This window comes from Suncus etruscus, chromosome 6 (genome assembly GCF_024139225.1).
Source record: "Suncus etruscus isolate mSunEtr1 chromosome 6, mSunEtr1.pri.cur, whole genome shotgun sequence".
NCBI classification, from domain to species: Eukaryota; Metazoa; Chordata; class Mammalia; order Eulipotyphla; family Soricidae; genus Suncus; species Suncus etruscus.
In genome coordinates, this window is record NC_064853.1 from 91,531,423 (window position 1) to 91,544,745 (window position 13,323).

The 13,323-nt window shown below is 45.9% G+C and overlaps 1 long non-coding RNA gene across 2 annotated transcripts in view; it reads left to right on the forward strand.

Moving 5' to 3' along the window:
• Positions 1 to 13,323, forward strand: part of LOC126012110 (uncharacterized) — a 176,095-nt gene that overhangs the window by 115,871 nt on the left and 46,901 nt on the right. The window contains exon 2 of one of the 2 annotated variants that reach the window (XR_007496782.1): positions 6,956 to 7,241. This is a non-coding gene — a long non-coding RNA (uncharacterized LOC126012110). Of the gene's footprint in view, positions 1 to 6,824; positions 7,242 to 13,323 lie in introns of those variants that run through there. The other variant, XR_007496781.1, reaches the window with a different exon arrangement.

Here is a 13,323-nt window from a genome sequence, read left to right on the forward strand (position 1 = left end):
TTCACTAAAATTAGCTCCTCCTCTTATCCTCAGCAAAGATATATAAAAACATATTTATATGGGGCTGGAGAGATAGTACAGCAGCGTTTGCCTTGCAAACAGCCGATCCAGCACCAAAGGTGGTTAGTTTGAATCCCGGCGTCCCATATGGTCCCCCGTGCCTGCCAGGAGCTATTTCTGAGCAGACAGCCAGGAGTAACCCCTGAGCATCGCTGGGTGTGGCCCAAAAAACAAAACAAAACAAAAATATTTATATATAAACATGTTTATATAAATATTTGTTGTCTTTAGATGTATAAATAAATTTATAAATAATTAGTGTGAATGAATTTGTTTATATTAAAATATATTTACATATAAATAATTTTATATTTGTACAATGTATTATATAATTACACACTAAAATATACATTGTTATTTCCTCAAAAGTGAAGTGAAAGTATTAAGAGAAAGAATTGAATTTCTGGGGGCCGGGCGGTGGAGCTGGAGGTAAGGTGCCTGCCTTGCCTGCGCTAGCCTAGGACGGACCGAGGTTCGATCCCCCGGCGTCCCATATGGTCCCCCAAGAAGCCAGGAGCAACTTCTGAGCGCATAGCCAGGAGTAACCCCTGAGCATCACAGGGTGTGGCCCAAAAACCAAAAAAAAAAAAAAAAAAGAATTGAATTTCTGTTGTAATTAGAAATTCTGCCTAGACTCAGTTTTCTTGGATTATTAACTTCTTTCCACAGTCAAAACTTCAAATGGCATGCTCCTTTTTCTCCCACATCTCCTACAACATGTATCCTCTTTAAGAATGTAGCAGAACAGAAGGATAGAATTATAATATAGAGAGTAAGGTGCTAGCCTTGCACATTACAGACCCAGGTTTGATCCTGAGCATTCCATATGAATTCGAAAGCACCACCAGGAGTGATCCCTGAGCATAGAGCCAGGACTAAGGCCTGAGCACTGCAGATGTGTGGGGGAAAAAAAGGAATGTCGCAGAACTACCCAAACCAGCTGTCTATCCCTGGCCTCTCAAAGAGTTCCTCTGACACTTTGAGATGCTTTTCCAAACCCATATGTGCACAGCTTCTGAGCTAAATTCCACAGGTGTTTATGGGGGTGCACTAAATGAACTTTGTAAATAAAATCCACTCATCCCAACCCAATTGAGAATTACAATAAGGTGAAGATCTAGAAAATGTCCTAAGTTTGAATTATTCTCAAAATTTAACAAACAGTAATATTTTCACCAAAATGCATGTGTGAGACCTTGCCCACTACTGATGGAGTTAGATCTTCAGTACTCCATAGGGTCCTCAGAGCCCCACCAGGAGTAACCCCTGAGCAAACGGCCAGGTGTAAGCACTGCTCAGTCTGGCATCAAAACCAAAACAAATAAATGAAACAAAACAAGTGCAAGGTCCCCAAACACCACTAAAAGCAACTTTCTTTTTTTTCTTTGCGGTTTGGCAGTGCTCAGGGGTTACTCCTGGCAGGCACTGGGGACCATATGGGACGCCGGGATTCGAACCGATGACCTTCTGCATGAAAGGCAAACATCTTACCTCCATGCTATCTCTCCGGCCCCTAAAAGCAACTTTCTAAGCACTGAGAGGAGACTTAATTTTGAGCCTCACTGGGTGTGGCTTGCAAACAAGAAACAAAATACAGGTTAACTGATGTAAGAGCTATTTCTTGGTCCAGGTATTTACTGATGGGGGCATGCCAGGACACAAAACAGATATTCCATGGTCCCAACCACCTAAAATCCCCCCCCCACCTTGGTTTCAGAGGTTGAGAGTCTAGAAGCATTCACATGTATTCAAACTCTGAAGTATTGACAAAAAAACACATATATTTTTAATTTAATAAAAGGGGCACCAAAAAAGTTTGTTTGAAATGTTTAATATGCATAAATGAATACTGCTAAAATCACAGAGCACGTGTGGATGTGTACACAATTTCCTTTTGTATAGAGTAAGAAAACAGAAAAGGGATTGGATGCTTCCTAGATATCTTCCAGCAACCTTTTCCAACTTTTTCTCTTGGCTTAGAAGAACGAGCCCTTCTCTGTTGTAGCCAGAGGATAAAACCCAGATTGAGAGAGCCTGCATTTCCAGACATATGTCCTCATATGCTGGCAATTTGTTCATCTAGAAATCTGGAAGCTGCCCTAGTGTGTCGCCTTCCCCACTCTACCTGAGTCACCTCGCGACGTGTCTCCTCTCTACTCTGGGTTCCCAACTTTCCCTTGTTGACCCCTCGGGGTGACCGTGACCCTCACACAGGGCTCACGCGAGGTCGCTTCTGGAGCAACGCACTGCAGAGAGCCAGTTGCAACTGTGCGCTCAGGGAACCAGCGCTCCATCCCCGCCTGCTCGGCCTCTGGAAAGCAAGAATTGGGGAGAAGCTCCCTGGAATTGCGCAGAAGCCCCCTAATCATTCCCTTCCCCCGAGCCCTGCGGGTGCTGTTCTCCCACAGTCCTGCAACATTCCCCCTACCCACCCCACCTCGCACCCTGAGCGCGGGGATCCTAGTGGTGCGCGAGGGCCCAGGTCCAATGGGATGACGGGGTACAAATCATCTGGGCTCTGGAGGAGCCCATCCGGCCTTCTTGGGCACCGCTGCCAAAATAGGGGAGTGAAATCGGAGCTGGGTGTCCCCGTCGGGGACAGCTGTCAGATCGGAGAAGGCTGCAAAACTGACAATGCGTTTTCCTGTCCGCGCACGCGCGCACGCGCGCCCGGCCTCGAGTATGAGACCTGGGAGGCCAGAGCTGGACTTAAAAGCGCGTCCTTCCCAGGGGGTGTCCGCCTGCTGTCTGGTCGCTCTTCCCCACTCTTTTCAAGTGCGCCCCCAGTGGGGCGCGGGGGAGAGGAGGCGCGATCCGTCCACGTGAATAAAAGCAACGTCCCAGGCGAGCGCATGGGAACCAGGGGGTCACAGGCCCGCGGAGATGTTGCAGCTCAGGCAGTTGCGACCGACCCTTAGCAGGAGTGGCAAACAACCCACCCCACCCCGTCCTGAAACCTTAGCGCCCCCTCGGGAGCCCCACTTCCCGGGCTGGTAGAATGGGGGTGGAGGAGATGATCAGAGGAGATGATCTCTCTCCTCCCCACCCCCAGCCCTGCTCTCGAGTGCCCCAGGCCACCCCCGGGTTCCTAGAGCCTGAACACGCGAGTTGCAGATTGCAGAACCCACTGCCTGGCCACGAGTGCACTGTCGGCGCGCGACTTTTTTTCCACGTGGGTGGAAAGAGTCGAGGTGCCAATTAGTGGATGATTGATTGCTTGGAGAGAGAAAAAGCAACAGCTTTCCCAGCAGCTGATGGCTAGAGCCTGGCACTGTGTCATCTCTGGGAAAGTCGTGATAGGCATAGTCATTGGCTCGGTAGCACATACAGACCCCGATCCTGCGTATTTGCTTATAAGCTGCTCTCCTCAGTTTAAAAATGGGTTGAAACCAAGAGCTTGTGCTCCTCTTGGTATCTACTACCACTACCATTAGTCCGTTCAGTTTCCCACCCTTTCTTTTTAACTATTCCTTCCTTCTTTCCTTCCTCCGTCCTTTCTTCCTTTCTATTCATCCTTCCTTCATGTCGCCTTCCTTTCTTCCTCTTCCTCCTTTCTTCCCTCCTTTTTTCCACCTGAATGGTGAGAAGAGTGCTGAAAACCATTGGCTCACTGCTTACCGCCTATGAGTAAGGAGAAGTCACACACACACACACACACACACACACACACACACACACACACACACACACACACACACACACAATCTCCCCCAGGACAGCTTGCAGTTTGTGGAATTTGCAAACTCAGCCTTGACCTCAAACCATGTCTGAATAGTGAAGCTTCCAATTCAGAGCCTCTACAAATGCCCTTAAATCCTTCTCAGAGTCCCATCCTGCCCCCACTCTGTTAGAAAGCAGAGTCTATGACCTAGAATTCTTTCTGACATGGCTTTCTCCTGCAACAAAAAATAGAAGCTGACCAGTCAGCTCAGTTTCTGGATACAAACAGGTTTCTTCCTGTAAGCACTTTTCCAGTTCAGAACTTGCTCTTGATTTCATCACTAACCAAAAATCACTGTGTCACCATGACAACGTTTTTCAAAGACTGACATCTTCTCCTGACACATTAGGATGTCACTGCATTCCAGTTTTGAGACAACTTTGGGTGTCTTGTCTGTAAGACTGTCTTCCTGTTCTTTCAGGAAGCCAACAGAGAGATTTCAAACTTTCCTAGACTGGTTAAGTGGTAGGGGGCGATCCATAGTTACCTAGATTCTTAACCCATGCCTTCCTTTCTGACAAACTTAGATTGGAGCCTCAAATTCCTGTGGCCTCAGTAGAACTAGGCTCACAGATGAGAGTCCTCTTTCAGTTTTAAATGAAAAGAAAGAGAGCTTTTCTCCCATGGGGGAATGGGAGATGGCATCCTTCATGAGTTGTAATGTTCTGAAAATGTTATGAACAAGGGAAGCAAGAAGTTGTGGCTGCATTATTACAGTGGATTGCTTTTGTACTGCAAATTGAGGATGCCCTGGATTAAACAGTTCACCCCTGCCATCTCTCACTCAAGCTTAGGTGGGAGAAATGTTTCTACTGTTACTTTTCAATTCTATAGGATGCTACCCATCTTTCTTACAAGGCCCAGTGTCACCCTTGCACAGGCTTATTAGATTGATCTGTTATGAAGTCATTCTTGACCTTCACCTCCTATTCTGCCCTTTCCTGGCACATTCACACTGGCATAGGAGCCTTTTTATTCCTCCTTGATCTTGAGAGGATTGAAATTGAGGGAGCATTTTAATATTGGGCTGACTGTCATTCCTTTGTGGGACTGATATTCAGTTATTCACCCTAAAATAGAACTTGTCTGACAAAACAGCCATATAAAAATATTCTGTTTGGTTGGTAATGTTGGCTTTCCACATTTTCCAGGACAGGTTCTAACTGGTGTGTAATAACCCCCCAGAACTCTTTTTTCGATGACTTATAAACCAAGAGCCCTGATTGTCACCAAAAGAGAAAGTTGAAGCTCAGATCTGCTTTTCCAGGGATTCATTTGAGCATTTATCTTTCTTTTCTTCTACATAGGTCATGGGAAGAAAAGAAATATAGCAGGGGACCCAGTAAAAACTTATTACTATGGCTAAAGCTCTCTCTTTTCCCAAATTATTCTCTGGCCACAGAGAGCAGAAATCATGAAAGTGGCTTACTGTCACTCTGAGGCTTAAACTATTGTTGAGACTGGTGAGCTCTGGTGTTCATTCCAATAGAAAGGAACACACACTTCAGGGCCGGAGATATAGTAGCACAGTAAAGATGGAGCCTGGCTGATGTAGATTGGATCCCCAGCAATCCATACAACCTTTAGAACTACCACGAGTGACCCCTGAGCACAGAGCCAGGAGAAAGCCATGAACCGGTTATGGCCCCAACACAAAAGGGGGCACATCTCCTTTATCTTACCCATTTTTCTTGCAGATCTCTTTGCCTAAAGGGTACAGTCTCTTCAGTGTTGACTTTTCCACCACCACCACCAACAACAACACCAACACCATGCCGTTTCTAGGTGCCCCCTAGTAAAAGCAAGCAGATACCTCCCCTGGAATGAGGAAGAAGCTGACTGGCTCAAGGGCCAATTGCTCTTGCCCTGACAGGAGCAATTACTGAGTCAAAGCTAGCCAATGGCAAGTGAACCAATCAAGGGGTTGGAGAGCTATAGTACAGCAAATAGAGCATTTCCTTTGCATGCTGCCAACCTGGGTTCCATCCCTGGCATTTCCTATGGTCCTCCAAGTACCACCAGGAGTGATTCCTGAGTACAAACAAACCCAGGAAGTAGTAAGCCCTGAATGCAGCTGGGTGTGGCCTGAAGGAAAAAAGGTGGAGGGAGGGAAGGGAATTCCCAGAATAGGATCCTTTAGAACCTAAAGGCTAATCTTTCTTTAGTTTCCTGTACTCTTACCCCTGAACTCCCACCTGGAGTTTCAGGGAGTGGATACCCAAGCAGAGGAGCAGGCAAGCTTGGTAAGAAAGCATGCCTAGCCCCTGATGCACATGTATACTTGGAGCAGAGATTGCAGAGATCAAACAAAACCTCCTCCATGATCTGTGGGTCTGGTCATACAGTTGTTGCATGGCCAGGGGGATGAAGATGAGGTGGGGGTGAGTGGGATGGAGACAGCCCCCCTTTTTTCAGTGCTCTGTCTGGTGTGGTTGTATTTTCTCTCTCCCAATCTGCTGCCTCACCCCCAAAATAGAACTGAAACTTCATTGCTTTCGCTTCTACTAAGCCTACAAACTCAGGATTTGATAAGGTTACTGCACCATTGATACAATTGATTTTTTTTTTCAAAAGCCTCCTCCAAGAGACAGATGTTTGGGCTGATTAAGAATTGAGGAAACCTGCAGCTGCACCAAGGAATAATCTATTGGACAAATATTTTAATACAAAAATATGAAGAGATCAGCCCGACCTTGCAAGGTCTTCTTTAAAAAAAAAAAAAAAAGAAAGAAAAGAAAATCTTTATCAAACCTCTATTCTATGGCTTCAATAAACAGAACCCATTACCTCACGGCATCTTTTGTTGGCCCCATACAAGAGAGAACAAAATGGTTATTCAGGGGAACGCTTTCGATTTTTATTGTGGGGAGCCTGCACAAAGAGCCGTGTTATTGTATTTAAAAGAACCATCTGTAGCAGAAACAATGGCATCAAATTATCTTTGAATACCCACTGAAAAAACATAAAGCTTTTTTTTTTATTCTTCTTCTGTACGGTGGGGGGATAGAGCAGTGTTAGGATAACTGACTTTTTTGTTGTTCTCTGGGTGCATTCTTCTCGCTCCCCCTCTCTCTCCCCCTCACCCTCTCTCTCCTCTCTCTCCCTCTCCCTCTCTCTCTTTTTAAAAATCAGCCATTTGGGGTTTTAAGCCATAAACGATTTTTCTTGTTGCAGGGGATTGCAGTGGCAAAGCTAGGCTAGGTCTTGGAGGCTGGTGGAAGGCGATGCGGGTGAAGGCTGGAGGCTGATGGAGAAACTGGGGCGAAGAAAAGCCGAAATGGATTCGCAGTGCCTTGGATGGAGGATGAGAGGGGAATTGCAAGCTCCTTCAACTCGTCCTGTCCGGTGAGAAGTGATCGAGCTTGGGCTGACAAGAGGCTCAGGGAGCCCTCACGTTCTTTCGTTTTTTTACCTGCCAATCAAACTGCTACAAGACAACACCCTGATCTGGCATGGACATGTAAGTAGCTTGCAAACCAACTTTGACATTCACTGCTAGCTCACTCCTCTCCGCCAACCCTCCCCCCCCCCCAACTCACTTTCTTTTCCTCTCATTCTATTTTTTTTTTTCTTTTGACCTTTAAAAGATCTGGAAACACCATGGTGGCAGTCATTTAACACAGGCAGATTTAAGTCTTATAGCGTTAACTTTTGGAATTAAATGCTAATTTTGATTTCTTTAACAAATGCAAAAATGAAGTGACATTTTCTTCTCTTCTAAACAGTTTTAGTGCTAAACATAATCAGTCCCCTTGCTAGGGGTCTTGGGAGAGAGGAAATACCTATGAAAGAAATTTTAAAAAGCTGGGAGACCCCAGAAATAAACACAGAAATGAGAGATTCAGGGTCTCATGCTTTTAAAAGATTTTTTTTTTTCATTCAAGCATTTTACCCCTACAAAGAGCTTGCTCCAGACCAAAAGTAGAAAGTCAAAAAGGTACCTGAGGTTGGATTGGAGTACTACAATGTCACCTGGCACCTTACTATTTGGGGGGGTGGGAGAAGGAAGGGGGCTTGATGGCACCTCATTTTTTATGATAGATTAACATTGACCTGGGTGGGGGTGAAGAAATTTGAGTGGGCAGAATAAGCGAGCGCTATCACCTGGAAGAAGGAATTGCAGAGAGCCTGGCATAGCTGGAAGCTTAGGCGAGTTTTGCGGGAATTTAAGTGCAGAGGTGGTAGGGGCTTGCTCTCTGGCGCCCTCTGATGGCAGCTAGTGCCAACGTTGTACTTTTAAAATTCGATGCTGGGCAAAGCAGCTGGGTTTTTTGTTGTTGTTGCTGCTGCTGGTTTTTTCTTTTTCTTTCTTTTTTTTTTTTTTATTCTCTACAGATTTATAAAGTACAGACGATTCGTGGAGCAAATTGATTGTTTTCATCCCAGGGACTTATGTATATGCCTTTAAATGATCAGTGTGTCCTCCCTCAAACATCCTCTCCTCTCCCCAAAATCTCGTTCAACTAATAGAGGAGGCAATGGCAAATTAACTTGACTTCTGGAAGGGTGGCCCCATGATCAATTAGTCTTTACGGGAAAGGAATTCCTTTTTCTTCTTCTACCTGAACTGCTTCCTGACTTCCAATATATTTAAGGGGTGACGGGAGGGGGCTGGGGGGGAGGAAGAGGAATGATTTGGAAATTGCAGATTCTGACACCGGCTCATTATAATACAATTTAAAGGGGTCTCTTAGAAACCTGTTATTGCGACATGTGCTGGTCAGGGGCTTTCCTTCCCGCCTCCTTTTTCTTTTTTCTTTTTCTTCTTTCTTTCGTTCCTTTTTTAAAAAATTTAGTAGATAAAGGTTAATCTTGGGCTGAATGATAGAGCTATGATTGACAAGAGAAAAGGTGTTGAGGGCAGGTCGCGCTGTCTTATTTACAGCCCACTGCTTGCTGTAGAGTCTTTGTTAGGACTGGAAAGCTAATTTAGTGCTGATCAAAAGCACCACAGAGTTAAAGGACTGGTAATGACTGCTAATTTCATTTCAGCCTCATGCATCCCCGACCGCTGTAATTAAAGACACGCTATTTAAATACAGGTGAAGATTTTTTTTTAAGTTGGGGAGGGGGTGGTGGATTACAATTTTATTTAGATTTCATCTTATACATGGGTGTTATGTAGTCCAACAGCAGCTTTAAGAAAAAAAAAACTGTTCTTGTCATTTATACCTGGCTTTGCAGAATCAGCAGTGTGAAATGTATCAGTCATATAAAAAAAAAAAAAAAAAGAAACCCTGTTTAAAGGCAGGGATAAAAAAAAAAAAAAGAATGCAGAAGAGTAACTGTTTGGGGGTGGGGATCTCAATATTTGGATTTTCCCACTTTTCAAATTAATAGGAAGATCTTTCAAATGGCCAAAGTATTTGAAACTTGGGGCAGGGTTCACAGGCCAAAGGAATCAGTGTCAGCTTTTTAAGTGTTTCTCAAAAAGATCATGTGAACAGATGGAAAAAATATATATATTTTTAATTAAATAATTTCCCCCACACTAGAACCGCAGTGTTGGCTCAGAAATCGTGCAATTCCTCAACCGATAGGAGTTTCTTTGAGCCCATCAAAGGATAAAAAAAAAAGCTCCACATTTTCGTAGTTGGTTAAAATTGATACTCCCCACACACACGCGCGCACACACAAGCCCCCCCCCCCAAAAAATAGAAGAAGAAGAAGAATTTTTAGCCTTTAATCTCTTTTTATCCACGAAGACTAAAGCTCTCTACTCGACCCCGCGAGCGGCTCTCGCCTTCCAGGGTTGGAACCCGGCTCAGATGAGAAGCGGCGCTGAGCAGCCGCGCAGGTTCGTGCCCAGCGCCCCCTGTTGGACACAGTAGGAGCTGCGCAGCGCCAGTCCTGGCCATCGCGACAACCTTGCAGTAGGGTTAACTCCAACTCTTTATTCCCCTCCAAAATTAAAAAAGAGAAGCGAGGGAAGAAGTTTTTATAGCCTTGATAGAAAACACCATTTTAGTTCAGTAAAAATAAATAAATAAAAGAAGATCACACACTTTTAATTTTATATTAAAAAAAAAAAAAAAGAGTTACCAGTCCCTCCTGCTCAGCTCTCATTCCCCCACCCTTTCCCATTTGGGTCTGGGTCTCTTGTTCAAGCTTCCGGATTCATGAAGCAGGTAGGGAATCATAATGAAAAACAAAACTCATTTTCCTCCGTGGCAGTGAAGAACCAAGCAAAAGTTCCTTTCCCGTTCTCCTCGCATTTCCAAAATAAACTGGCAAGATGCAGCTGTTCGCTGGTTTCACGTTGTCAGCAGCAACTCCAATGTCCTCGGAAATCCTTAAAGTATTAAAAACTGAGTCCCTGAGTGCATGAAATAACTTGCTCCTTTGTATTTATTTTTTTCCCCTCTGAGTGTAATGAAAAGGCCAGTCCTCTCTTTAAATGTTTATTACCCATCCCCCAAAAATCAAATTTGACCAAACTTTTCCATTCCCAGCTAGCAGCTAAATTCCAGATACTGTATAACAAAACAGGTGCCTGCCACCTTTTTGTTTTTTTTTTTCTTTGATCTCAGATACATAATTTTAGGGAAGACATGTCGAAGAGAATGTGTTTTTCTTTTGACATTCCACATTTTCCAATTGGTCCATGATCCAAATTTTCCTAGTGGAAGAAAGAAAAGTAGTATCATGCTTCCAAAAATTACCTGTATGCTTAAGAGCCAGCTTTGACCTTTCTCTTTAGTCAACAAGTGAGGGCAAGTACACGCTATGAGTTATTTCAGAAAGACTAAGTATAAAAAATTATATCCGTTCTCTGAATTTAAAGCTGGGCGATATGTGTTTGTTTAGCTCTTTAAAATCAGATTAAAACAATTCGTGTGCTAAATGAACATAAAGCCTCCACAGATATTTTACGAATTCAATTTCCTGGGATTTACTTACAGTTTTAAATTTTTAGACTAAGGGAAAAAAATAAACCAAGTTTAGGACTTTTGTTTGCCTGTTGAAGAAATCCAGTTAAAATTTCCTAACAGAAAGGCTTTTCAAAAACATTGAACATTGTGGCCTTGCAAGTGGATCATGTTCATATCGCATTGCTTCCTCCCATTTCCCCAAATCGGGGGATCCGAGATTCTGATTTCCGGGGCCCTGCAGTGAGAGACGGGCGGGCGGTGAGAGAAGCCTTCTGCATCGGATTGCGGGATCGAATCTCGGCTCAGGTTTCTCAATAAATGAGTCAGTGACAGTAGATAAATCCCGGGCTTTTGATCCGTCTTTAACCGGAATTCTATCGAAATGAAGGGCAAGTGGGATCCCCTGCTTTAGACACCCTCCTTCCCCCAACCACAACCACAACCACAACCACCTCCCCACACACATTTTTGCTTTTCCAAAAGACCCTCTGCTCTACTGTCGCGACTGGTTTTGTGCACCCGCGCCCACCCCGCAAGGTGGTAGAATGCGCTGCAGCTGCGGCACCTTGGTGAGGCTGCCTGCAGAATGGGGAAGCCAAAACCTGGGGTAATTGGAGGTGCCACTACCCCCCAGAAGAGGTTCAGTGCCTGCAGTTCCCAATTGCTATCACGTTTGTCCTAGCAGAGGCCGGGAGATCTGGAGCCTGAAAAGAAAGGATGCAGGGGAGACGTGGGGGTGTCCAACCTCCCTGGAGAAGGCTGGGGGGGAGGAATAGCAAGAGGCTGCTGCGGGCGCCGAGGGCAGGGAGTCCCCGAATTCCCCGGGTCCAAGGAGCAAACTCAACCCCTGGTTCAGGAAAGAGAACAAAACAAGTGGGTGGCCTAGGCCTGGGATGCCACCCAGCTCTCCCAGCGCACTGTCATTTCTGTGGTTTGCGGAGGCCCAGCCCCTGTCGGAATCTCACGCCCCACGGGCCCGCAGCAGGCAGGCAGCCTTTCCATCTTTGGGGGCTTGGGGAGGGGGACAGTGAGTGGCTGGTTCCTTCGAAGCAAAGCACAGCCGCAAGGGCTGGCAGCGGGCCGCGATTCTCCGCAGCCGCGAAGCTCCCTGGAGGGGCGGGGCGGGCCACTCGGGGCTCCAGTCCCGGCGTCCAGGCCTGAGTCGCTGCCCGCTGGCGGAGCGCCCCGCTTTTGGACATGGCCTGTCTTGCGGGATTCAGAGGGCATTCCAAGAGCACAGGCCAGCCTAGGAAGGCGCACTGAGTCCAGGGCCAAATCCTTCAAGCCCCTCTCTGCTAACCAGGGGACCTCTTTCTGATAAATAAACCCCAGCCTCAATCTGAAAAGCAGGAACCTGAACTTGGAGCTTTGGGCTACCTATTGACCCAAACCCAGTTATTGGACTACCAATTGATCAAAAGTGAAATTGATCAAGACTGAGATTCCAGTCTAAGCCCTCAATGATTTAAGTTTCATCTGGGACCTGCCTTTTAAATAGTAAAGGTTTCCCTTCGTTGCCTTGATCCCTCCCGCCCCCCCAAGACAGAGGTCCACAATCAGCCATTCACTGTCCCTGTCCCCAAGCTCCCAAAGATGGAAAGGCTGCCTGCCTGCTGTGGGCCCCCCTGGGGCGTGAGATTCAGACAGGGGCTGGGACTCTGCAAACCACAGAAATGACAGAGCTCTGGGAGAGCTGGGTGGCGTCCCAGGCCAAGGCACCAGACAGACTTGAGGGACAGTTGAGGTATAGACAGGTACTCATCTCCCCACCATTTAGTCCAACAGATAAGCCAAGGCTCCCTTTCTGTGGATCGTAAATCCCAGGCCTATGTGGGTTGCTGAAGGGTGTTGAAACCACAAGTACAACTTGACACCATTGAGCTTGTCAATAATCTGTGAATTAGGAACAGAGATTGTCACTGTAGATCATAACAGTTTCTGAAGGACTCATTACAGCCTATCATGTCAATGATCTTCAAATTAAGGAGGGGGGGTGGGGCAGAAGAGAAATGGAGTGGAGTGAGGCTACAAAAAAGGGAAGAAGGATGGAAGGGAGATAAAAGTCAAGAGTCCAGCTCCTAAGAAGCCTTTAAAGATTACCAGGCTAGTGATTTGAGAATTCCATTGGGATGGGTTTGGAAGCCCAGCTCCATCTGAAGGACTGAGCCTGAAGGGACTGTGGGGCTGGGGGGGAGAGGGCGGTGAGAATGGGGGATGAGAGGGAATGCTAGTGTGTGAGTAGAAGTAGGCCCCTGGGAGGGCTGACTTCTCAGACATTTCTTTTAAGGCCAGAAGGGCCTGTCAGAGAGGACTCCAGATGTCAATGGGAGGCCTTGAAGATGCCAGCCTGCCCAGGATGGGTATACACTTTGATTTAGAGCACTTTTCAGGGCACGCCACAGCTGCTTATCTTGGAGGAAAAGTGGGTACTAGGTTTGTTTGGGGTTATAGAGTGATTCCTTCCTCCTTCTTCCTATACCCCACACCACACACACACATACACAATGGTTTGCTTTCAGCATTTTTTCATGCCACAGGTGAAGGAATGGCTTTTTAATTTTTTGATGACATTCTTACCTCTCATGCACACTTTAAACAAATCAATTTCTCTCCTCAACTTGATTTTGGTGATGCAAAATCCCTCTGTCCTCTAGTCATTATTTATTTTTT